Raw genomic sequence first — 25,500 nt, forward strand, 5'->3', positions numbered from 1 at the left:
CTATCCATTACATTATGTAGCTCTTGTGAGAACATACGAGGAAAGTACCGACGGTCATTATTATATTTTTCCAAATACTAACTACTTTTATTCTCTGGGATGGTATGGATTTTTACGTAGTTTTCCTTTTCCAGTAATTCCAAAGAAAAGTTAAAGATGAACAAATGCAGAGTATAAATATGAAAATTTTAGAGCGGAAATATTATCTTGCCAAGTCTTTTGCCCCTTGGTCCACATCTTCAGCATTCTTCATTTTCAAAATATATATTGAAATTATATTTTCTGAAAGAATTATCTTAAACCTTGTCAACCAATGCATTACTGATAGGTTTAAAACATTAAAATCCTGTTGAGTGTTCCATCCCACCAATATTATGTGAACATAGTGCAATTTAAGTTATGAGTGTATCCCCACAATATATATCCTTTAGCTCACAGTAACCCTTGCACATATACTCTACTTATAGAAGACGAATGGGATTTATTTTGGATAGTTTGGGATGAATGTGGTTGTTTCAGCAGCTTGAGGTAATGCTATGAAATCAGCAAGTAGAGTAGAGATGGATGAGGTTTTAGAGAAACATAAATAGAAAACTAATGAACATACTGAGAGTTTCTTGTTGTTTTGGCTTTCGGGGGTATAGGAAAAATTCTGCACAGCATGTGTAGCTCCTTGACATGATTTCGACCTCTGAGTGACCGGTCTAGTTTTCAACAAAAGTCATCATTTGAGAATTGTCAGTATTCAGTGAGAAAATGTCATATTCTTAAGCTAACTCATTGAAGATGCATGTCCCAAGATAGAAATCTTGACAGATAAATGTGCTTAAAATCTCATAGTCATACTTAAAAATATAGGGAATGTGTTAAATATATATATATTTGAGAGGAATATGAAAAAAAAGGATTTTTTTTCAGATACATCTTAGCTTTTTTCTCCCTTTTATACCAAATAAATTATAACATTTATATAATTACTTCCAAAAAGGTTATTCAATATATGTTTCATTCTAAAGGTCTCTGTTCCTGTTTTCAGTTTTGGAGTTCTGAAATTAAAAAAAAAAAAAAAAAAAAAAAGTTAAGCCTAAAGAGGCCAAAAGATATGGACAGCCAAAGTTAGCCTCTGTTCTGCTTTATCTAGATTATAAGATTTAGATTATTGTAAATCTTATAGTCCAGGTATTGACATTTTCAGTATTGCATGATATGTACTAAGAGCTAGGAACTATATCACCAATAGTGATTCATCCACTAGGCAGACATCATTATTAATATTACTGAGAAGAATGCAATCTATCCATAATTTATCTTTTGAGAAAACTCTCCAGATAATTTACAAGAAATCTTATGTTATTACTTAATTGTTACTTAAGAAATGCAAAGTGAAGTTTGGGGGAAGGCCATTAATAAGGGAAGTATCTTTCCCAGGACTGTCTTTCTGGTTGGAATGTAATTGAAACAAAGAAACACTTCAAATTGCTGTTACCGTAAAGCCAGTGTGACTATAGGAAGAACAATCCACTGAATATGTCCATGGAGCAAACGTTATTTTTCAGTAATCTTTGTCAGCATTGGCATTCTTATGTGTCAGAAGGTGAGACTCACAAGGGTCACGTCAAACCTGCTTCTGTGGTTTAGGACACAGCAAAAATGAACAAATGTTTCTCTAAAAATTCCACCTTTTCTGAAACGAGGCTATTAATTGTTGATGCATATATGCAGTGATCACTAAATAAGCATACAGTACATACTATGACAACTTAATTAGTGCTTTTCAAGTGGACTTCTTTGCTCATCCAATGTGACAAACACTTAACAACTTCCCTACAACTTTAAGCTACAACCTCATTAACATTCTGTATAAACTTGTAGACTCTTCAAGATGAAAGTAGCCATAAATATACTAGTCTGTGAAGCTTGGAGAGATGTCCAAGGTGACAGCCAAGAGTAGAACACAAGTGACTGTCTTCCTTGTTGGCAACTTGGAGAAAACATTAAGACTCTAAAACACAAATCCTACACTGCAGTTGAGAGTTCTGGAAAACTAATGAAGACCATGGCCAGAATACCTGTGAAATACACAGTGTAACATGGCTCCTGAGGGACATCTACAAAATATTATAGCTGCCTTATATACTCCACAAATCACCAACTTCAGATGCACTGCCTTCTATCTACTGAAAATAGTAGGAAAGAAAATGTGAAAGGGATTCCCAGGTAATGGCAGCCATGTCTCGGGAGCAGACATTTTTTTTTTTTTTATCCTAGTTAAGGACTTCTGAAGTACAAAGAATCGTCTCCTATGCTTTCATATGAATTTTGTGTCACATTTTGAAATGCTTGTTATTTTGAAATGGGGCTCATGAAATCTCAGATCCTGTGGTAAAATGTATTTTTAAGCAAGAAGGAAATGAGACAGCTTATTGGTCAGAAGGTTTTTCTTGCCACAAATTGTGATGAGAAGATAAAAGATTCTGAGACTCCATCCCAGATCATATCTTCAAGAAAAGATAGAGTGTGAAAGTGGTCAAAAATACCATTTAGGTAAGATAGAGGGAATAAGTCAGGGAAGGATAGAGAGAAAAGAGAGAAAGATTGCTATGCCTTGCCTGAAAGACACTGTCTGGGTCCCCTACTAACTACCACAGTTTAATAACAAAATCAAACATGAATCAGATGAACTCAAAGCACCTAGAGTAAAAAACTCCAGGAGACACAAGCACTTAGTTCATATTGCATTAATTGATATTGTAGAACTATTGGTGTTTATCACTTCACCATAGACGTTGTCAGCCTGAGTGAATTTTACTCCTCTAAAATTTCATCATAAATCAAAGATGCTTCACTAAGGGTCTCATCAAAGGGGAGGTGAAATAATGCATATATAGTTTCCAATTTGCTGAGTCTTTTTTACTCAGCTATTTTTGAGGACAACAGAAACAAAAACCCTAAACATTTATATTATCATTACTTTCTGAACGTACAGTTCAGAAAATTCTTCCTTTTTAACAAACTAAAAACATTATAAATAATGTCATCAGAGTATCATACACCAAATCATAGGATGTTCTCTGGGCCATGACTTCATTTTCAATAACATACCAAGGAATGTTACTGATGGTCCGCTTGAATCAGGAATACAGAATCAAGAATACAGAATCACCTGTTACTGGTTTACATAAGCAGGAAGTCCCCCACTGACATGTTTCCTAGTGACTAGAGTAACATATAATTTAGTGATGTTATGACAGACCAAGTAAAGCATCTGATCCAGTCAAAAGGAGCCAATTGTATTTGGAGTACCCTCCATGTAGAAATTCTAAATAAAATGTGACTCAGGTCTTTTTTTTTTTTTTTTTTTTAAATCAAAGCTGGCATTGCTAGCCAGCTTCCTGAATGATTTCATGAGCTTTTTCTAAGAAAATAAAATTGTCCAAGAGCACAACCCTTCTATTGGGGTATTTGTTGTTCCGCCAAATGTGCATCAAAAGCCAAGTGGTTATTGCATATTTGGGGAGAAGATGAACCATCCCCACATCTCATATCCCATGAGTGGCCTGAACTGCTTTACCAATTGTGATTATACTAGTTTCTCTCATGGATAGAACTTCTTTGAAATTTGTAAAGAATATCTATTTGAATTATATCATAATTTTACATATTTAACGACAGAGATGATGGGACATAGTAAGACTTCACAACACACTCAAAGTTAGAGATGGCAGGGGAGATGGGAGAATCACGGAAATGTCTTTGACATTCCCTTGAAGATGGAGTTCTGGTCCTCCATGATACTTTCTAACATTCCAGAGCTGCAAAGAGTAGCCACAGACCACCTTTTTTCTAACTTAAGTACAACCCATAGATAGAAGAAGGTAGATAATAGACTTTTGGCAAGAGAGTATAGCTGGGGGTCATATACAACAAAACTCTAAACATAGTATGGGCAATTATTCTATCTCAGTGAATGTGATGTGAACATTGCTGACATGTGGACAATAATGTTGAATAAGAGTGATGGCAAAGACAAATATGGACAATACTAATAAGCAAGAATGATAAATGTATGTTTTCAACTGTAGTATGTATGATGAATGTGTGAACAGTACTTAGGTTTCTGGTCATTTTTCTTGGGTGAGACATTTTTAATATATTTTTTAATTGCTATTAGAACTTGCTAAACTCCACGCGTACTCAACAGAAGATAAAATTGATATATTAGGGATACCTCTATGAAAGTAAGTAACAACTTAAAGATACAAGGATCTTATAACTTTATTGACTATTGGCTAAAAATAAAGAAAAAATACAATATGACCCTCAAACTTTTGACTCGCAGTCTCCACTTTTTTTTTCTTCTTTTTCATGGATAGTGAGTTATGGCAAAATTTACAACACTACAAATCCTTACACTTCAAGCAAAACTGGCCTCTACAATGTATTAGATGTGGTATGGTGCTGGGTGCCACAAACTTCCACTAATTTGAAACTTCCCTAACATAGGTCTACCTCAAAATGCTTTATGTTCATTTGGAATAATTATTCCTTTGTAATTATTTAGAATGTGTAAAGATGGATTCATATCTTCAATGAATTGGTTATAAACATTCTCAAAAAGAGGATAGTGCTAAATTATTTTTTCTGATTAGTTAGATGAAAGCTGAGTGTAAACCATCATCATTAATTGTTTTCCGCCTTCAAATGTCTGCTTTCCACCTTGAATGGCGATTTCTTAAATAACCTGCCTTTAAAAAGTTTCAAGTTGTATGGAAAGTCCCATATGTATGACTCATCTTTACTTTATCCTTCCCCGTTGTAGAGATTAGAGCAAGAATCAGATTTCATATTTCTTAGCCTGAGCTGTTAGACGCCACTGTGGACTCCAGAGGTGCTTGTTATGGTGACACTGTTTTATGGTTTATGCAAAGTTAATGTACCTCTCACGTATAGGTTAAATGTCCTTCACCAAAACACTGTAAGAGAATGAGCTTTCCTAGGATTTTATTGTCTCTACCATTGCTTAAAGTAAGCTGCCTAGCTGGGGTTTGGGAAGCTTTTAGTTCTGAGCTTTTGTAGTTGCTAACTCGGCTGGTCGTAAATGCATCCAACCTGTATTTCCATCTGCAGCGTTGTTGATTTTCTCCAGAAAACACTGAGGCACACTCAGTTCATAGGCACAGATGATTGGGTTAAGAGCTTCCTCCAAGCATAATGCTGTATATGATTGAATGTAAACGGCCAATTCTGATCATCACCCACACAGTGGAATGGAAATAAGAGTTGCCGAATGATCCTGAATTTTCTGGTTCATAAACAAATAGAAAATAGCGAACCTAATATATTGAGTTTTATGTGCAGTTTGGCCATGAGACAAACTTTTTTCCCTTGTGATGTTTAATGAGAAGCATCCCTCTCATTGCACTTCCATTTTCAATTTAAACTTCCCTATCTCAGATAATCAATTGCTTACAATAAATAGAAAAATCCTTAAATTTTTTGAAATGGTTTCTGGCATCTCATTACACAGGATTTTTGACCTGGCTAGACAGATAATGTTAACACAGCTTCAATAGTAAACAAGTCTGAACATGTGTGCGCTTGACTTTTATTAAACTCCTACTGAAGAAACAGATTAATTGGAGGCTGATTCACTGGTGAACAGGCGTTAAAGACAGAAGGACCTTCTCACATTTTGTTCTGTTATCCAGGCTTATGCCACATCTCAGGTTGGCAAGGAGATCCCAACTGCAGTGTTTTGAAATATAACTGAAAGAAATGGTAGAATAACAGGTGCAAAAAAAAATGCAAACCACTTATAAAATGTTGATCTGATTCCTTCCTTTTTTTCTTGCCAAATGGCCACCTGACACTTTATGGACTCAGGTACTGCCCAGATAGCATTTCACATAATAATGTTATGTGGAGACTGACTATGGAGGCTCACAGTGGTAGTAATTATTCCTTATTCCACTACTACATTTTTCTTCCTTTTAGAAAAATTGTTTGGAAGGCATGGGTACAAGCTGTGGGGAAACCATTTCGGATAGTCTCAAAAAACATTGAGGCTCAAGAAAATGCCCTTCTTGGAAGCTTTGCTTCTATCTATAAAAGCTCGAATTTGATCCTCTGATGTTTCCTTTGCTATTTAATGGTTGATATCCTATAAGATAAGCAAGGCAGAAAAATAGATAGATGGATGGGTAGATGGATGGATAGATAGATAGATGGACAGATATATAGATAGATATATAGATAGATAAAAATAAAGGAACTAGAAATTAAGTTGCTGGTGGGTTGAGGAACAAGGTCTCATATAATGTATTTGTGGAATATTATAGTTTACAGGGTTTTCCCATGTATTATCTCATTTATAATATCTCTGTGAAATAGGTGTCATCAGATTTTTATAGCTGGGAAAATTGCTTCTTAAAAAAGTTAAGAAGTGACACAGAGTAAGTTGGGCAACCAGAACTCCAACCCAGACCATATGACTCCGGGTCTGCCTGAGGCTTTTCTAGGAATGTGCCCCCTGGAAAGCCCCTTAATCTTTCTGTGTCTAAATCTTTTCTTCTGTCAAACAAGGACCTTGTTGAAAAGATGCTCCGTAAGTTCCCTTCCAGTTTTAAGATGGGATTTCGAGATTTGATTATAAGCCATTAGAATGATAGAAATAAGGGAAAGATTAGTCAACATCTAGCTGTTGCAGCTTGACTCTAGGTAAGTGTGACCTGTTCAGATGACCCTCAAGGTCACCTGAGGCACACATTCCGGTCTAGTTCATACCCCTTGGGGATTCTGTTAGCTGGTTTCTTCTTGACAAGGCTCCATTAGCATCATTTTCCTCTGTGTGAATACTTCTGCACAAGCCATTAACATAAATGTTGTGTAAGGATTTCAGTGCTACGTGTTTAAAGTCCCAAGTGTTAGAAATTAAACATTACTATGGAAATTTGGATAGCTTACATATTTCATCACATTTTAAGGAGTTTAAGGGTCAGTAAAAGGGAAGAAAACCATCAATTGGTTTAAAATGAAGGATGGGAAATTAAGGTGGTGGTTTTCTAGGTGTTTGTACCTCAATTTATTCTATTTGTAAATAGGACAAAATCTATTTATTGTAGAAAGGCGGAGAGGAATGATTAGTTATTTACTTGTTTATCTAGACCCTGTATCTTTCCAACAAAGTTTTGAGACAGACCATATCATTATATTCTCAATGTCAGTTAAGTGCCCTGAGACCACCTGGTGGATATTAGCTATCACATATTCAAGTGCCATGTACATCATTATATCAATTCACTCTAAACTAAGATACGCATTCATGCAGCTGGAATGGACTCACAGTATAAAAATATAAATACTAAGTGAATCTTTTATTCTTAGTAAATACCTTTAAAAATGTTATGATTGAGTATACATTCTGTCTATTTTTTATGGTTGCTCAGCCCTTCTTACCTTGGTTCTATCCTGGATAATAAATGGTTAATGTGAAATTCAATAGAGAGACATGTGGGAAAGTCTCCATTACTAACTTCCAGGGGAGTCAGGTAGAGTTTTCTATGAGTGTTTTGCAACAGCTGATTGGAGACTTTCTGATTTTTTACTACATTTCAATTCCAATGTAAAATGAAAGTCCAAGAACTGAGTGAACTTTTTCATTTCTCAACATTCCAAGCCTGGTAAAACTGTTCCGCTTGCTAAATGATGTTATAAATATCGAGATTAGTTTCTTCTAAAATTACCAGTGCCAGGTGCATCCCATTTCTCATGTCATATAATATTCTGTAACCAGTGTTCACAGTTTAAAGGAAGGTTTAACGAATGTGTAGACAAAAAAAAAAAAAAAAAAAAAAAAAAAAAAAGAAAGAAAGAAAGAAAGAAGAAGAAGCAAATAGTAAAGGCATTTAAATGTGACAACTATGTCTGTACAACCTCAATGGGAGATGATGAAAAGAAAGATGGATTTTTCTTTGGTTTGCTTAGATGGAGTAAAGTAGGTGGGGGTAGGGATTATGGTTCCAAAATAGCTATTGTCTCCATCACAAATAGATATAAAAGTTTAAATATATAAATCAATTACAAAACCAATGTTATTGTACTTTGTTAGTTGCACTTCCCATGCATAAAATCTCAGCACTCAAGATGTCCCCATAAAATCTTTCACTAAACCTTTGTTTTAAAGTATTCGAAAGGACATCATTCCATGTGGGAATATTACATACAGCCACTGATTCAACAGTAACTGAGAACTTATGTACAAAACATTCTTTACATATTGACAAATATTTCTAAAAAATGAATTGGTATTTTTTGTTGTTGAGTGTTTCATGAATGACCTTTACCTCTGTAGACATATGCAGTTTTCAGTTTTTTGGGTGAGACTTTCAAAATATTTTTTTAGAGTGTTCAATGTTAGCAGTGACATTTTTACAGTGATTTCAGAGCCGTGTAGTTTAGAATATTCTATTTGCTTTATTTCTAATTACTTATACCACCCTCATTTTAAATACTGTGCAGATGTAATTGACAGTGATGATATACAATATGTATGAAATAAGCTTTTCTCTATCGGTGGTGTGTGTCATGCAAGACTCCATTGCAATATTTACAGTTAAACTAAACTTTTTAGAAGGAGCAAAATTGCATTTGTTTTGCAGATTTGCTCATCATTAAATGTGAAACATTTCACATTTGTCTTTTTGAGTAATTGGCTTTTTAAAATGATAAGGTGCTCTGAACACTTGTTATGTGGATAGGTCTGACGTTGTATCCCAGAAATCCATATGCCATACAGACAGAACAGAAGAAAGATATTCACAAGCATGTCACAGATTGGACTAAAGCAAGCCAAAAACCCAAGTGCCATGGCATTAACAATAGCACCAGATTTACTGTCACGATCACAATCTGTGCTGCATCACAGACAGAAGGAGAACTTTTGATAGGTAACACCTCAGTGTTTTTTTAATCTTTTTGGCAAATTATCATTTATCATTATATTTTTGCCTGCCATATAATATTATTACAATGACATAAAAAAAACCCCACACAGTATAAGTTTAATAGGCCCCAACAAAAGGACTGACTTATTAGCCAGGCCATGTAGGATTAGAGAGAGAGAGAGAGAGAGAGAGAGAGAGAGAGAGATTTTGTGGTTTTATTACAGATCAAACTAAAGTTGGAAAAATAGAAAACAGCTAAGGTACTACTGAGGATTTTAGCTTTTTGAGTTCACAAAAGGAAATGGCTTATTAATGACAGGGAAAACAAAAGATTTACCCCTCTTGAGAACTTGAAAATTCTGATGTTTCCAAAATATGTGGTTTCCCAGGATAAAAACTCAGAGCTAATTTTATTTTCCAAATTGGAAGGGGGGTGGGTGGTGATATTTTGAGATGTAAAGTTGTCCGATCCTTTCTGGTCTGTGTGCATTTCCCCATGATGCAGACACGAAGGGATCACAATTCACAGGATGCCCCAATAGGCACTAAAAAAAGATTTACAAAATCACAGCTTGCAGCACAACCTCATGTTGGGCTGATTGAAGGAAAAAGTCTAGAAACACTGCACAAAGCTTCCTGGCATCAAGTAGAGAAACATCAGTCGATTGTTTTTCTCAGTTGAAGGCCTCTCTGGGACCTCACTGAAAAGAATGTTCCCACCTATCTTTTAGCTCTCTGTCTACCTGGCTAAGGGACACTTCTGGAGAATAGCCTCACTGGGTATTACTTTCCGATAGCAGAATATATCCAAAAGTTCTCCAGTTTTGTTAGCATAATTAAAAATATTAAATCTAGCTTGTCAAGAATATAAAAAGAGTCTTAAGCAAAACCTAAACAAAATTAATTAGTAAGATACTAAGCTATTTAGCTATAGCTATGTGGGAATGAAAGGATATCAAACCATAAATTAATTGAAATTGTGTCGGCTGAAATAAAGTTTGATAACTGAAGTAAATGTGGTATATTCTAAAAGAAGTAAATAAATAAGTTTCTACCCTTTTCAAACCATGTTCTCATCAAAATTATGATAATTTCTTAGCCTTGAAGCTCAAGAAAGTATTTGATTTTTAGTCTTGTGTTGATTTGGAGACCTGGGCACACTATTTTCTCTTAGCATTCCACCTGCCAATGTCAGTCTTCCTTAGAGTCTTAAAGATTATTTATTCCTGTTCACATGCCTCACTTTCTTGGGACTTAATATATTTCTTTTAATTTTCAAACTCTGTCAACTCAATTTTAACTTATTGATCATTACCCCAGAGACAGTCAAAGTATGGTGAGGGTTGCAAAGAAGTCCATAATAGTTACTGATTAAAAAAAAAAAAAAAAAGTTATATATATATGTTGCGCCTAGGAAGCAAACAAGAAAGAAGAAAACCACCTAACATAAAATACAACAAATTGCTTAAATTGTTTTCAAAATTTTGTACTCCATAATAATGGTGAAGTTATGCTCTGAAATGAAAGAAATGTATGAGTGAGATACCAAAATAGACCACAAAAGGAAAAGTCTTCCTCAGAGGAAGAGGCAGGGAGATAGGGAGAGAGACAGTGAGAGGGAGAGAGCAAGGAAGGTAGAGAAAGAGAGGCAGCAGGAAAGGGAGGAAATTCAGATACCATTTTTATCAAGTTTTAGACAATAAGTTATATTGTAAAAACTCTCATTTCTTTTTATTGTTGCATTTTTTTCTACATGTATATAAAGCTGGTATGAATGAGACTTAAACTTTTCACCAGAGATCTAAAACAACAATATACACAAGATACTCATTTGGGAGCAGCACAGTGAGGCTTATATGTGTGATAGTGGAAAGGTTTTTTTTCAAAAAAGAAAAAGACAGAGGAACCTTATTACTCAAAGTTTATCTAAGTGAAAGTATATTGAAATTTCTCCAATTTAAGTAGAGAATTCTTAAAGGTTATTTCTTAAAGCTTTTGTTATTTTCTTAAAGGTTTTGGACTCGGTAAGATATTAAAGAGGTAATGAAAGAAAGTAGGGTCTAGAGTCAATGTGATGGCAAGCCTTGACATAAGTAACTAGCATGGAATAGACTGATGATTCTGAACATTCAAGAATGAAGGAAATACTGTAAATGCTCATATATTGGGAACTAAGGAAATGGAGAAAATAAAAATGATAAAAACACAAATTGATAAAGTAGCACTGGTAGAATTACGAAAATTCAGAAGATAAAACATTTTAAAGTTTTCATTGAAGAAATAAAATTTGATAGAGACCCTGAAATATGTATAGACTATGGATGAATCCATTGACAAAAAGACATAGAAATCAAATTACAAAGTAAAAATTTTGATGGGTGTCACTTAAGGTAATATAATAGAAAAACTATATTAAGTTTAGGAATATGTTTATCTCCTAAAGCGTGGTGTACTTGTAATTTTTAAAATGTCTAATATTTCATACATAGGTTCCACTAGATTTGTATAAGTTTATTAATGTTTCATTTAAACTGTCTTTTTTTAGCTAAAATACAACATAAAGAATGAAGTGATGATTGGTTTATTTGCTAGTGAGCAAACACTTAGGAGTTTCTACCATGTAGGCACAAGTGAGGGCTAGTTCTTAGCAAAGTTCTAGCACAAAGCAACAAAGCAGGCAAAGCCTCATTGGGCAACAGCATTAATGGAAATTGGTGAATTGAATTGAGTTTACAAAATGAGAAAAAGTAAACAAGGAGACTCTTGGTTTGTTCTTAAAATTAATGAAAATTATTACTTAGTGGTAAGAAATTAACACCTGGTGCTCTTACACATTAAGTTTTTGATTCTTAAGTTCTCTTCAGTTCTCAAGAGATAGATCTGTTGGGATACACTGTGTAAAGTTTCTCAGTTTCCCAAAGGTCACCTGAGGTGAAACTCATGCTATCAAAACATATTTCTATTGCAACACAATTGGTATATAGATTTTTATCTCTTTGTAATGACTCATAAGTATGAAGATAATTTCTAGGAAGTTAAGGTAAATTTTAGAAAAATGTCTCTAATAAAATAATAAAAACAAATCATTTAAATGAATTTTATACTAGTTTGTGATGGGAGAATTCATTTTAGGCATTTAATAAATTTGATGACAAAAGGTAGACTTCCCTAGAGCAAAACAAACAGGTGCCTATAAGCAAGGTCTTTTTGGTCTCTGTTTGTTTTGCATTGTGGTCTTTATCAAGTTTTGTTTACTATTTTGTGTTTTTTATTTCCACTTGTATGAGAATACCTTATTCTTGCAACTATCCCTATAAAATTAACACTTACTTTATTAACTTAAGCAGAATTGACTTCTTTTATGTAAAATGAGAAATGTGTGTACTTCCTCCCACTTTGTCATAAACTATCTATAGATTTGACATTTTTATATTGCCAGGTTTACAATATTTATATTTTGTTCTGTCAGTCTAATTTTCAGAGTGTTTTAGCCTAATTAAGCTGTGTCTCATTTTATACACCTTTCTCATTTGAAGATATATTTTGGGGGGACGCATAGATGGCTCAGTCAGTTAAGCGTCCAACTCCTGATTGCGGCTCATGTCTTGATCTCAAAGTTTGTGAGGTCAAGCCCCCCCCTCCCCACCCCCCACCCCCGTAAGGGCTTGGAATTCTCTCTCTTCTTCTTCCCCCCTCCATCCCCCCCACCATGCGTGCTTTCTCTCAAAAATAAATGCACAAACATATAAAAAAAGGAAAATATTTTTTTGAACTCTTTTTTTTTTCACATGTTTGTTTTTGAGAGAGAGAGAGAGAGTGGGGGAGGGGCAGAGCGAGAAGGGGACACAGAATTTGAAGCAGTGTCCAGGCTCTGATCTTTCGGCACAGAGCCCGATGCAGGGCTTGGGCCCATAAACTGTGAGATCATGACCTGAGCTGAAGTCAGATGCTTAACCGAGTGAGCCACCCAGATGCCCCTGAACTCTTTAGATTGGTTGCTCTGGGTTGTTTGGAACTCTATGTTATTTATTTCACTTAGCATAATCCTCTCAAGTTTCATACATGTTGTCACAAATGGCAGGATTTCCTTCTTTTTAATGGCTGAACAATATTCCATTGTATATGTATACCATATTTTCTTTCTCCATTCATCCACTGGTAGACACTTGTTCCATGTTTCATCTGTTGTGAATAATGCTGCAATAACATGGGAGTGAAGATAGTGATTTTATTTCCTTCATAAATATACCTAGAAGTAGGATTGCTGAACCGTATGGTAGCTCTACTTTTATAATGTAAAAACCATGCCTTTAAACCATGGTGTCTTATAATTAGAAATTAAAAGAAAACAAAATAGCTGAAAATAATATCTCCCTTTGAAAGTAATAACATCTAAACAAACAGAAAACACTCTTCTGAAAATATTTGGGTTAAAAGAGACATTAAAACTAGAATTACAAACTTTAGAAATGAACATTAGATTACAAAACCTCTAAAAGTGTGATCAAAATGCTAAATGATGATCACATTGATTAACTGAGGCACATTTATTTATATTTATAGAAGACAATACATATGAGAAAACAACAGGAGATGTTGTATACTCATCATTGGTGCACCTGAAAAAGGGAAATTTAAATAAAATGGAATAGAAATAGTGAAAGATGTGACAGACGAAAATTTTATTGAGATGGAAACCTGAATTTATGAGTGGATAACATGAAAGTGTTCCAAGAAATGTTGTTATAGAATTTAAATACTAAGAGACATCTTTGCTGAATTACCACACTTTATGGATAAAAATTACTGTCGACCTTCAGAAATATGAATTTGCTAGTTAGAGCAAACAGCAGGCTAGCTTCAGACTTTTCCATATTGACATTCATATTCTGAAAATAGTGGACAAAGCCTAAGAGTTTTTGTAAAAATGAAAGTGTTACACATATACCCAATCAAGTTTGTTTGCATACAAAAGCACTAAAATACTTAGCATGCTTTCCCTCCTGCAAGAAAAGAAAGGAGAAGGAGAAGGAGGAGGAGGAGGAGGAGGAGGAGGAGGAGGAGGAGGAGAAGGAAAAGAAAGGAAAAAGAAAAGAAAAGAAAAGAAAAGAAAAGAAAAGAAAAGAAAAGAGAAGAGAAGAAAAGAAAAAAGAAAACTTGGGATAGTCTTCATATAGATATAGGATTTTGTTGCTTTGATGGGAATATGGCAGGAAAGTTGAATTAATGGTTGTATTTTACCATCTTTATTAAATCTCCTCAATAGTACATCCAATAACTTTGATCTCATTATTTGTTTGCAGTTCATGTGTTTTCTTCAGCATATCATTATACCTGTTCTACTCTTTGCTACTTTATTATGGTTTAATTTCTCCAATGATTTTCATTTTAATACTCAATTCTTCTATTCAACTTTGAAAACTATCATTTGATATTTTTGCTAAATCAACTTGTCTTTGATCATCTATGCTTATTTTTATGTCCTTGTTTCAGTAGGTCTAAGTTCCCATATTTTTTCCCTGATAGGGTAGAGTATTATTTATGACATTTTCTTCTGTTCCCTGAGATAATTTTTCTTCTGATGTGAACTTTTCAAATCTGACTTCTATTTATTTTTAATCTCTTGATCCCCACTCTTTCTTTGAGGGAATGAGAACAACAGTGCCATGGCTGTGCACTAGTCCCACATGGCAAGCTCTCTGCTTATTAATCTTCTTAGTATAGAATTGGCTGTATTCAAACCCAAAGTATTTAATCTGAAGAAAGCTTCAGAATTCTTCTTTGACAGTCTTAATCTCCCTCTCTCTCTCTCTCTCTCTGACTGTTTCTCCCTCCTCCCTTATTTTCAGTCTAGATATGGAATTTGTGTACTTTCGTGTTTCTAGAGTTTTCTGCTATTCCTTCCTTATTCAGAACTCTGGAAAGACTGGTAAATTGTTTTTAGCTTTAGGCTACAGGTATCTAAGCCTGCAGCTATTTTGAGACCATATTATCTCTTAGAAATTATTTAATCCTATCTAAAAGCTGAGATTGGATTAAGGATCGTCCAGCACTTAATTTCTCAAAACTCCTTTTTCCTTTAACTATGCTAATTAATCCTCAAATCATTTCTGCCAAAAATAAGTTCAAACGAATTAAAAATTCCACAGACATTGCATATGCTTTTTAAATACATCAACATTATGTATGTGTTTGAGTCTTTACTTTATAGATTACAAAAAGGACAAGAAGTGATCTGTTTAAATACAGATGGTATTTGCGGCATTTGATTAGAATTTATATATAAGTATAAAACAGTCATGTTAATTTTTACAAGTTGAAAACAGAAGACTTGATCATTATAATAATGACATAATATTTTAGTCCTGAAAAGGAAAAAAGGTTCATGCCATTTGGGAAGGTATTGTGCTGGCTTAAATTAATTCCCTTCATTATTTTGAGATTTTTGTTTAGTTAGGACTATGGAAAAAAAGAGGAAGATATATTCCTTTCCTTTGAATCTTGTTTTGAAGTATGTATCTTACATGTATTACATATAATATAATATATTCTGATAATAACATTGTTTATGCGGGTCTGATATAAAAGTCTCTGACACTTTCATTTTTTTCAGAATAAAGCGAAAGATGTATTACCTGGTTACCAAACCCATTAAGGTGCTACCACCTTCTAGAAATTGCTTACTGTAAAGCAACTTAAGCTCAGAGAATAGCTTGCCTATGTAAAGCATGTTCTTCAAAGATACAAGTCTAACACATTGACACATATATCACACACCCACACCTACCAATGGAAAAACAACAACAACAACAACAACCTCATTAAATTTAATGAGGCAAATGGTGCTATTTTTGATGGGACACTAATGAGAGAATCTTTTTTTGTTAGCCAAATAGAATCTTATTAATTTATGTCAGAAACAGAAGTGGAGACACAGTCATATTAGAAGCGTTAATTTCACAAGGGAATATCTCCAATGGTCCTTTAACTGGGCTTACCCACTCATTTAATCAAACTTGTTGAGCTTCACGTTAATGTTACATGCTTTAAGAACATTCTTATGTCACAGTATAAGCTCCTTGAAGACAAGAATTATGGTTATTCATCTAGATATCCCTTATTTTATATATCCCCTGTGGACATTATAGGAGCACTGTTTCTTATCCTAGTCTAGATCAAGAAATTCACTTGATTTCACTTCTATAGTTTTTACATTTAAAAAACAAGTGAAGTTGAGATAATAGTTTTTTAAAACCCAACTAAAAGTCATTCCGAAACTAGTATTGGCATGCAATATTTTAGAAAGTAATGTATAAAACCTGGAAATTGGTAATATTTTAATGTATTATAAAAATTTGCCACTTAAAGTCATGGTAAATTCTCTTATAAAATGAAATATTCTTGGGAAACCAGTTGGTTAAGGGTTCAACTCTTTTATTTTTTAATTTTTTTTCAACGTTTATTTATTTTTGGGACAGAGAGAGACAGAGCATGAATGGGGGAGGGGCAGAGAGAGAGGGAGACACAGAGTCGGAAGCAGGCTCCAGGCTCTGAGCCATCAGCCCAGAGCCCGACGCGGGGCTCGAACTCACGGACCGCGAGATCGTGACCTGGCTGAAGTCGGACGCTTAACCGACTGCGCCACCCAGGCGCCCCGATTTTTTAATTTTTTTTAAAGTTTATTTATTTTTGAGAGAGGGATAGAGCATGAACAGGGGAGGGGCAGAGAGAGAGAGGGAGACACAGAATCCAAAGTAGGCTCCAGGCTCTGAGCTGTCAGCACAGAGCCTGATGCAGGGCTCCAACTCATAGACCGTGAGATCATGACCTGAGCCGAAGTTGGACACTTAACTGACTGAGCCACCCAGGTGCCCCTAGAGTTCAACTCTTGATATGGGCTTGGGTCATGATCTCATAGTCATGAGGTAGAGTCCCGTGTGAGATTGAGCTCCACGCTGAGCATGGAGCCTGCTTGGATTCTGTCTCTCCCTCTCTCTCTGCCCCTTCCCCCTTGTGTGCGTGCTCTCTCTCTCTCTCTCTGAAAATAAACAAATAAACATTAAAAATAAAATGGAATATTCTTTGTAACATGAAAAATCTTCTACTTTATAATTTATTTTGGTAAGTCTGAAGATACATCTGATATTTCATCAGCTACTGATGTGGAAACATGCAGATAGTAAAAAGTTCATCTTTGGGAATAATGTAAAAATGTATTCATGGATCAACAGAAGTCTGTATGATTGTCTATTACATTACATCCTCTTCTATGTCAACGTTTTCTAATATTCTGGATAGAATACTAAGACTCTAATCTGGAGGAAGAAACAAGAGAAATGTGTGATTATTCACTCAACAAATATTTAATTGAGCATCTTCTTTGTGCCAAGCAGCGGTATGCAGGTATGTGACCAGTATTTGGATAGCCACTGGGATATAGCAATTAACAAACAGAAAAGAAGTTCGCTCTCATGGAGTTTATACTGTAGTTTGGTGTGGCTGAAAATAGGCAAAACAATAAGATAAAGCAAAATACATAGTATAATGATGTCGCTATGGCAATTAGAAGATTAAAGCAAAGAGCAAAAATTAGAAATTTAAATAAGATGGCCAGAGAAGGCCTTAGAAAGGTGACATTTGAATAAAATCTGAAGGAAGTAAGAGTTAATTAAGGTTAGGGTTAGGTTTTGTTGATGACAATGATTTATATGATCATGCTACCTTTAATCACAGTGATAATGAAAATGTGAATACAGTAGGAAAGGCTGTATTATTTAGAGAACTTAAAAATTACATATTTTAAAGGCCGTGGCCTGATTTATATTTTAAGGACCATAGCCTTTAGTTCTGTGTTTATTAAACTTAAGACAATGCTTGTCTAAATACAAGTATTTAATCATTAACTAGCTGTGTGAGGATGATAAATTAGTTCATTTCTTTTTTGTGAAAATAAAAAACCCAGATTTCACATCACTATATATGAACATTGTCTCTCTATTAGTTATCACATAAGTTATAACTTGTATATGTGTTTCTCTTCTACTATTCTACAGATTTATTGAATATAAGGAACTTGTGTATTCATCCTTTGATTTTTTGCATAAAGGCAGAGTCATGCATGGTGCTTGTATGTTATAACTGCTGAATAAATTGATTAATTCATTCAATAGATATTTATTGAGGTACCATTTTAAGAACTGGAGATACACTGGTAACTAAGACAGAAAAAAAAAAAAAATCCTCACTCCTGGAGCAGTAGAGACTAGTCAATATCCAAATACCAAAAGTAAAAATGTCAGGGGATCCTGGGTGGCTCAGTCGGTTAAGCTTCTGATTTGATTTCAGCTCAGGTCATGATCTCCTAGTTTGTGAGTTTGAGTCCCATATCAGGCTCTGCACTGACTGTGTGGAGCCTGCTTGGGATTCTCTCTCTCTGTCTCTCTCTGTCTCTCTCTGTCTCTCTCTCTCTCTCTCAAAATAAATAAATAAATAAATAAATAAATAAATAAATAAATAAATAAAAACTTTTTAAAAAAGTGAAATTGTCAATTAAAATATATTATGAGAAACGATAGTAAGAGGAGCTAGAAAATGAAAGACAGTAGTAAGAGGGTGTACTCCTTCGGAAAAGGGTGATCAAAGAAGACCTCTCTGAGGCAGTGATATCGAAGCAGAACTGTGAATGAGGGGACCCATCTGAGTAAAGAGCAATCCTGGAATATGGAACCAAAGGTCTAAGGCTCCATGGCAACAACCAGAAGGCCAATGCAGTGGAATCAGAGCAATGGGGTAAAGTGTGAAAGGAGAGGTGTCAACACGATAAGCGATGTTCACAACATACAAATTTTGGAGATAGAGAGTTTTAATTTTAACCATTAGGGTGTTTTGAGCCGAGAAGTGACTTGGCTCTTCTAACATGTTTTTGATGATTGTCCTGTCAGCTGTGTAACAAAATTGTAGAGGGGGCCATTTAGGAGGCTCTTGTCATGTAGAGGAGAGGTAGTTCCTGTCTTGGTCTAGAATAGTGGAAACAGATCCATAGAGATGAAATAGAAATGGATTAAATATGATTGCACAAAAGGAAATTCTTTGAAAAGATTTTGTTGGACTTTTCAAGCATATTATTTCAAGCAACTACATTGATATAAAAATATGATATTTGAGGGGCCCCAGGGTGGCTCGGTTGGTTAAGCGTCCGACTTCTGCTCAGGTCATGATCTCATGGCTCGTGAGTTCTCATGTTCTGTCTCTCTCTCTCTCAAGAATAAATAAACATTAAGAAATTTTTTTTAAAAATTGATGATATTTGAATTTTATTGCCGAGATGTTTGGCAGATTCTAGTAAAAATTCCAGATGTTGAAGCAAAATATTAATTAGAACTAACTTCAAGTAATGGCTAATGAGGATATGTACTATCTTTTCATACGTTTCTTTTGGGAACTAATTTTTCTACTAATATTAACTGGTGATTCATTATTTCTCCTTTAAATTAATACCACTTTTTTCTGGTTGTTTCTAAACATTTTTTTTTTCTTGCTCTTTAGATTTCAACTGTTTCATTGTTATATAATATGGATGGTTTTCTTTGTATTTATCCGGCTCTGGATTTGCAGTAATTCTTGACTCTGTGGATTGTTGTGTTTAAGCAGTTTGGGAAAATTCTGTCATTAGCTTCAAATGTAGTTTTTCCCATTCTCTCTCTCCTCTCTTTCTGGGACTCCAATTACATATCTCATAGACCTTTTCTTGTATCTTATGGTCTCCTCGGTATTTTCCATTCTTCTGTTTTCTGTGCTTCAGTCTGCCTATTCTGACCTAATTTCAGTTTCTTTTTCTCTTTATATTGAATCTGCTGGAAATCTATCTTAATTTAAGTTATTATATTTTAGTTTTCAAATTCATTTCATTCTATCGATCATATACAGTTCTCTGCCAAAACTTTCAATCTCATTATTTTTTGATTATGATATATGATGTTTGACAACTGGAATATCTAGATTGATTATAAATCTATTTTATCATTTTTTTCTATTTGTTATCAATCATTTATCTATTGCAAACCTATCTTTTAAATTTTTTTTTATTGTTTACTTATTTTTGAGAGAGAGAGACAGTATGCCAGCAGGGGAGGGGCAGAGAGAGAGGGAGAAACAGAATCTGAAGCAGGCTCCAGGCTCTGAGCTGTCAGCACAGAGCTCCACGCGGAACTCAAACTCAGGAGCAGTGAGATCATGACCTGAGCCGAAGTCAGACCCTTAACTGACTGAGCCACCCAGGTGCTCCGCAAACCTATCTTTTTAAATTAAGTGCAGAACATTGTGTATGAACAATTATAGAGATAATTTAAAAATCTAGATGATGATATTTTTTTCCAGAGGGAGTTTGTTTTTTAAATTTATGGCAGGTGCTTTAGACTAGAAGCAGATCAACTTTATCCAAGCAGAGGTGAAGCTAGTTCAATACTAGGTTTCTGCTTTTGTAAGGGCTGGGGAATTTCTGGCTCATTTAATGTGCTTGGGACACAGTGCTTCAGGGTTCCAACTGAAATGCACAGGGCTTCTCCACCTTGGTACAATCTAAACTTCAGCTCTGTTCCTCAAGCTCTGTGAGACCACCACCAACTCTGAGGAACTTCTCAGCTTATCATCCATTGCTTTTACGTGAGGGACATCTGAAGGGAAGCGAGAGCAAAGTCTGCACTCACTTCTCTGTGGGCTTCCATTCTCTTATAAACCAAAAGTCTTGGTTTATAAGTTTTCTGTGCCTCATCGGTTGTGCACTTTCTTCAAAGAGTATTATGTGTGTGTGGTAACTGTGAGTGTATGTGTGTGTTTCTTTGGCACAGATTGATCTGAAACCAATCAGCCATTGCCTGAAACTTTTTGTTTAATGACAAAAATAATGGTAGAATACAAAGTAGTTTTTAAAGAAATATTTATCATCATGCATTTATTTAGAAATTTAAAAAATATAAACAATTTAACAAATATAAACGATAAAGTTATAAAAAATCAAAATAACCACAAATAAAATATAAATAAGGACCTTATTAAAGATAGTAGCAGAAAATGATGATGAAGTGAACCACAAATGAAGCAGATTTTTGTCAATAAAATTAAGAGCTGCAATCCTAAAAAGAAACAACGATAAATTTATAAAAATGGCAATTATCACTAAGAAGAGAGAAAAGACATTATGCTAGAAATAAGAAAATGACTGCAAAAAAGAAATGACTTTTAGATAAATTTACATAAAACTTGGGTTAATAACTCAGAAATCTAGATGAAATGGATTAGTTTTTAGGAAAATTTAAATCTACAAAGTTCATTCAAGGAATAGAAACACTGAATAGAAATTTATCATAGAAGAATTTTTTTTTAAATAATAAAATAGCTATACCTGGAAAAGCATCAATAACAAACACTTTTTATGGGCATATTTCACCAAACTCAAAAACAAGCAATCACCATATCACATAAACTGTTTCTCATAGAAAGATGGAAAGCTTCCCAATTTATTTTCTGAGGCTGGCATAACCTAAAGACAAAATCAAACAGGGATAGCTCCAAAAAGAAAACTAACTGTAAGCCAGTCATAATGATGAATAAGATGATAAAATTTCTAAATATAATATTAGCAATCAAATATTATTAACCAAATGAAATACTTATCCCAAGCGTAAATATCTCCAACACGAGAAAATCTGTTGTTTTTTTTTTTACATTTTTACTATAATTCGCTAAAGGAGAAAAACCATAAGGTCATCTTACTCAATGTTTAAAAAAAGACTCTTGATAAAATTCAGTACCTGCTGAAAACAAAAGTATGCCAGCAATAGATATAAAAATTTTTAGAAGTAAAAAAAACCCTCTGACAAATATGAACATATAAAATTAAAAACCTTGGGGTGCTTGGGTGGTTCAGTCAGTTAAGCATCTGACTCTTGATTTCGGCTCAGGTCATGAACTCATGGTTGTGAGATCAAGCCTTGCGTTGGGCTGCTGGGCATGGAGCCTGCTTAAGATTCTCTCTCCCCTTCTTCTCTCTCCCTCTACCTTGTCCCGCTCCCACTCATCCTCTCTCCCTCTCTTCCCCCTGCCTCTTAAAAACTTGTATATGACTAAAGACACTATGAATAAAGTTTTAAAAAATGGCAGATGAAAACAATATATTTGCAAGAAAGACAGATAAAGAGAGAACACCTTCAAAAGATTAAGAAAAGGAGAAACATGACAAGAAACATGCCAATCTGAGAAAAAAAATGTAAAATAGAAATTAATTTAAAATGGCTAATAAGCTTATGGGGAAAAATGTTTGCTAACCCTAAGAGTCATAGAATTGCAGCTTTTGGTGGAACACTATTTTCACTCATCAGATTGATAAATATTTAAAAGGTCAATAATGTCCAGTTTTGAAAGGATGTTGGGGGAAACATTCGTATTCATTATTACTATAATTGCAGTTTTGGAGTAAAATCTGGCAGAATTGATTAAAATTAATTGTCTATAATCTTTGATCCCTGCTTTTCCACTTTTAAGAATCTATCATACACTTGTACTTGTATAAATAGATGTGTGTCCAAATTATTGGTTGTAGCATTGGTTTTTTAATGGAGAACAAATGTATTAAGTATCTATAGGTAGGAAGTAAACAAATTAAGGTATATTGGGAATGGTATGCTGAGAAAACTGGGCAGGGGATAGAAAGAGTGGTATGGTAATGTGGGAATCAGTATTTATCTGTTGGGACCATGTAAAGAAATGTCAGTGATTGAGGGCACCTAGGAAGTGGTTAGGGTGGAAGAAGAATTTGGTTCAAAAAGGAAGCATTTTCCTTTCAGCTCCTGGGTCTGAGTACCGTGGTGAGAGAAGAAGCAGCGAGGAAGTCTGTAGCACATGACTGCTCTGAGGACATGCAGTTATTTTTGCACAAGTGGCACTTACACTACTCATGAAGAGCCCCTACCCCAAGGTCTTTCTGATGGCAGTAATAATTTAGGAAAAAATATGTTCGGGAATAGCATAACTTAGTTTTCAGAAATCAGCTCAGTGTTCTTCCCTGCCACGATTGACATTTGACGGGTTTTTAAAAATCAAACTGATTTTGAAAATCTCTTATGGCCCAGGGAATAAGAAGAGCCAGTTTATTGTGTAACTACATTTAGATCTTCTGTAGACTCCAGTGGAAGACCTTTGGGTGGGACACACCAGCTGTGGCTACATTGCAAGGAACACTTCACCTTTCCCTTTGGGTGGACTGGATTTAAGTGAACAATTTCAACAAATATCAGTACTTAACACTGTAATAAAACAAAAATTTAAGTTAAGAAAATGTTGTTCAGGAGGATAGCAAAGAAGACTGAGAAGGAGTTACAAAATTAGGAAAAAGCCAGGAAAGGAGACTGTTCCTGATAGAGGGTTAATGTGTCTATAACTGCTGAGGTAGCAGATATAAGGGAGATCATTCTAATGGGGTCAGAATAATTTCCTGTAAGGCAAATATTTTTAAGAAGAACATCATTACACTCAATAACTTAATTCATTTTGCTCTGGATCCCCCATTTCTTTGGGGTGGGGGTTTGAAAGGAAACAACAAAAACAACACACTTTTCTATTTCATTTAGCTCACTCTCGATAGATGTGACCTCTTCAGGAGTCTAGACTGCCCAGCTCTCTTTTCCAAGATGGGATCTAAGGGAAATGAGATGCTTACTTAGCCTCATGGTGAATAAGAGAAGCGTCTCTAGTTTCCTTGTCTTTCATATATGCATTTAATAAATACTTATTAAGTGCTTTATTCAAGGTCCTGGGGACACTGTAGTGAACCCAGCAGCAAAAATGCCTGCCCACACGGAATTTACATTCTAGGGGGAGTCATTGCTGGTCTCTGTTGTGGTTGGTCTGATCTGGACTGTGCCTTTCTCTTCTTTGTCCTCTGTTGTTGTATTAAACCTGCATGTTTTTGTTACTGTTCTTGTCCATTTATTTGCTTCACTTTGTTTTCTGTGGCGTCATTTGCCACCACTACCAAAATTTGTGATTTCTACCATTTGCTTGAGCTCTGAGGTCGTTTTTCTTCAGCCTCCTTGTTGTGAGCTCAGATTGGAGTTTTCATGATATCTGTGTCTGCCCTCAGGGGCATCTGTAACCCCCTGGGATACAGGGAGTCCCCTCGAAGCTACACACAGGCTATGGGAATGAGGAGACATTTTCAGGCCTAGTCACAAGCACTGTCCCTCCCCTTGCTGCTCTACCTACCACTTCTCCCTCCAACCTCCAACTGCCATGCACTGGAAGCCTAGCACCAGACTAGGCGTTTTCTTCCACATATTCTCTCACCTCTAACCCCTTTTGGGAGTCCAGACCATCATTTCCTTCTCAGGAACCTTGAGAGGCATCATCACTCCAACTGTGATTTTGCAAGATCTCCATGGTTTCATTGTCGTTTGCTTGTTTAAAGTTTCTGCTGTAGTGGTACTTTACTTTTGAAAAGTTAGGGTAAGCAGTACCCTAAGTGTAAGAGTGTCAGAGTGTGGTGCTTGTATGAGCAGAAGGAACAGAGCCCCGGGCTTCAGAGTCTTAAGTCAGATTTCCCTATACTGTCCTGCACAGGAGTTAATTCCTGCAGCCCAGAGGATGATGATCATTAATTCTGTCATAGCCCCCAACAGTATTTTATAATCTGTTATAAACTCCATCATCATGATGATCATAGATGTAGACTGTGGAGGTATGTCACACATTTTTGTGCATATGGATACACAAAATTTCCCCTTTCTCCTCCCATTTATTTGAAATGCATTTATCTTCTTTCGCAAAATAAGCTTGGAACATTTAGGGGAGGGAGGAGACAGTGATGGTTCTAGAGATCCTTCGTTCTTTACTATTTATACTACAATAATTGTTAATACCCATTGCCAGGCACTTCATCATGGGATTTTCATGGATTACATTTAATTATCACCATAATCCTCTGAAGTAGTTACTCTTTTTATCCCCATTTAACAGGAGACACTGAAGCTCAGTGTGGTGAAGTGGCTTAGATAGGACATGAGTTTGTGAAAAGCAGACACAAATCCAACCACAAAATGTTGCCTGGGGAGCCCACATATCTGAATTTGAGCTATACTGACTCAAGTTATACAGTCTCTTTTACATTCTGCATTTGTGCTTGAAGTCATAGGCTCTTATTTTGTTAGATATTATCAAGATACAAGGAAATTAAAACAATCATACTCCTCATTTTTGAAAATGGGATAGGATATATCCAAATGATGAAATATTGCATGGCTATTAAAAAGGTTGTGTAAGAGTTTATAGTAACTTGGGAAATAGATTTTTGGAGAGAGGTAAAGACTTGGTCCAAAATTAGATGAACATTTTTGCAGCTGCTGATGGGGAGGGGTTTTATCTACCCTGATTAAGAATAGGAAACTCAGATCAATAGACATGGTACATGTTGGGTGTTAATAATTCTATTATTTCTTATCAGAAAATGAGCATGGCCCTGGATTATTCTGCTAGTTAGCTTAGAGTTATTTACAGGGGCTATGTCCTG

At 35.1% G+C, this 25,500-nt stretch overlaps 1 protein-coding gene across 3 annotated transcripts in view; it reads left to right on the top strand.

Annotated features, from left to right (window-relative positions):
* ARHGAP15 (Rho GTPase activating protein 15) overlaps positions 1–25,500 on the top strand; it is a 617,790-nt gene that overhangs the window by 261,035 nt on the left and 331,255 nt on the right. The window lies entirely within an intron of this gene.

Source organism: Puma concolor, chromosome C1 (genome assembly GCF_028749965.1).
Source record: "Puma concolor isolate L17-30 chromosome C1, mPumCon1.1.hap2, whole genome shotgun sequence".
Lineage (NCBI taxonomy): Eukaryota > Metazoa > Chordata > Mammalia > Carnivora > Felidae > Puma > Puma concolor.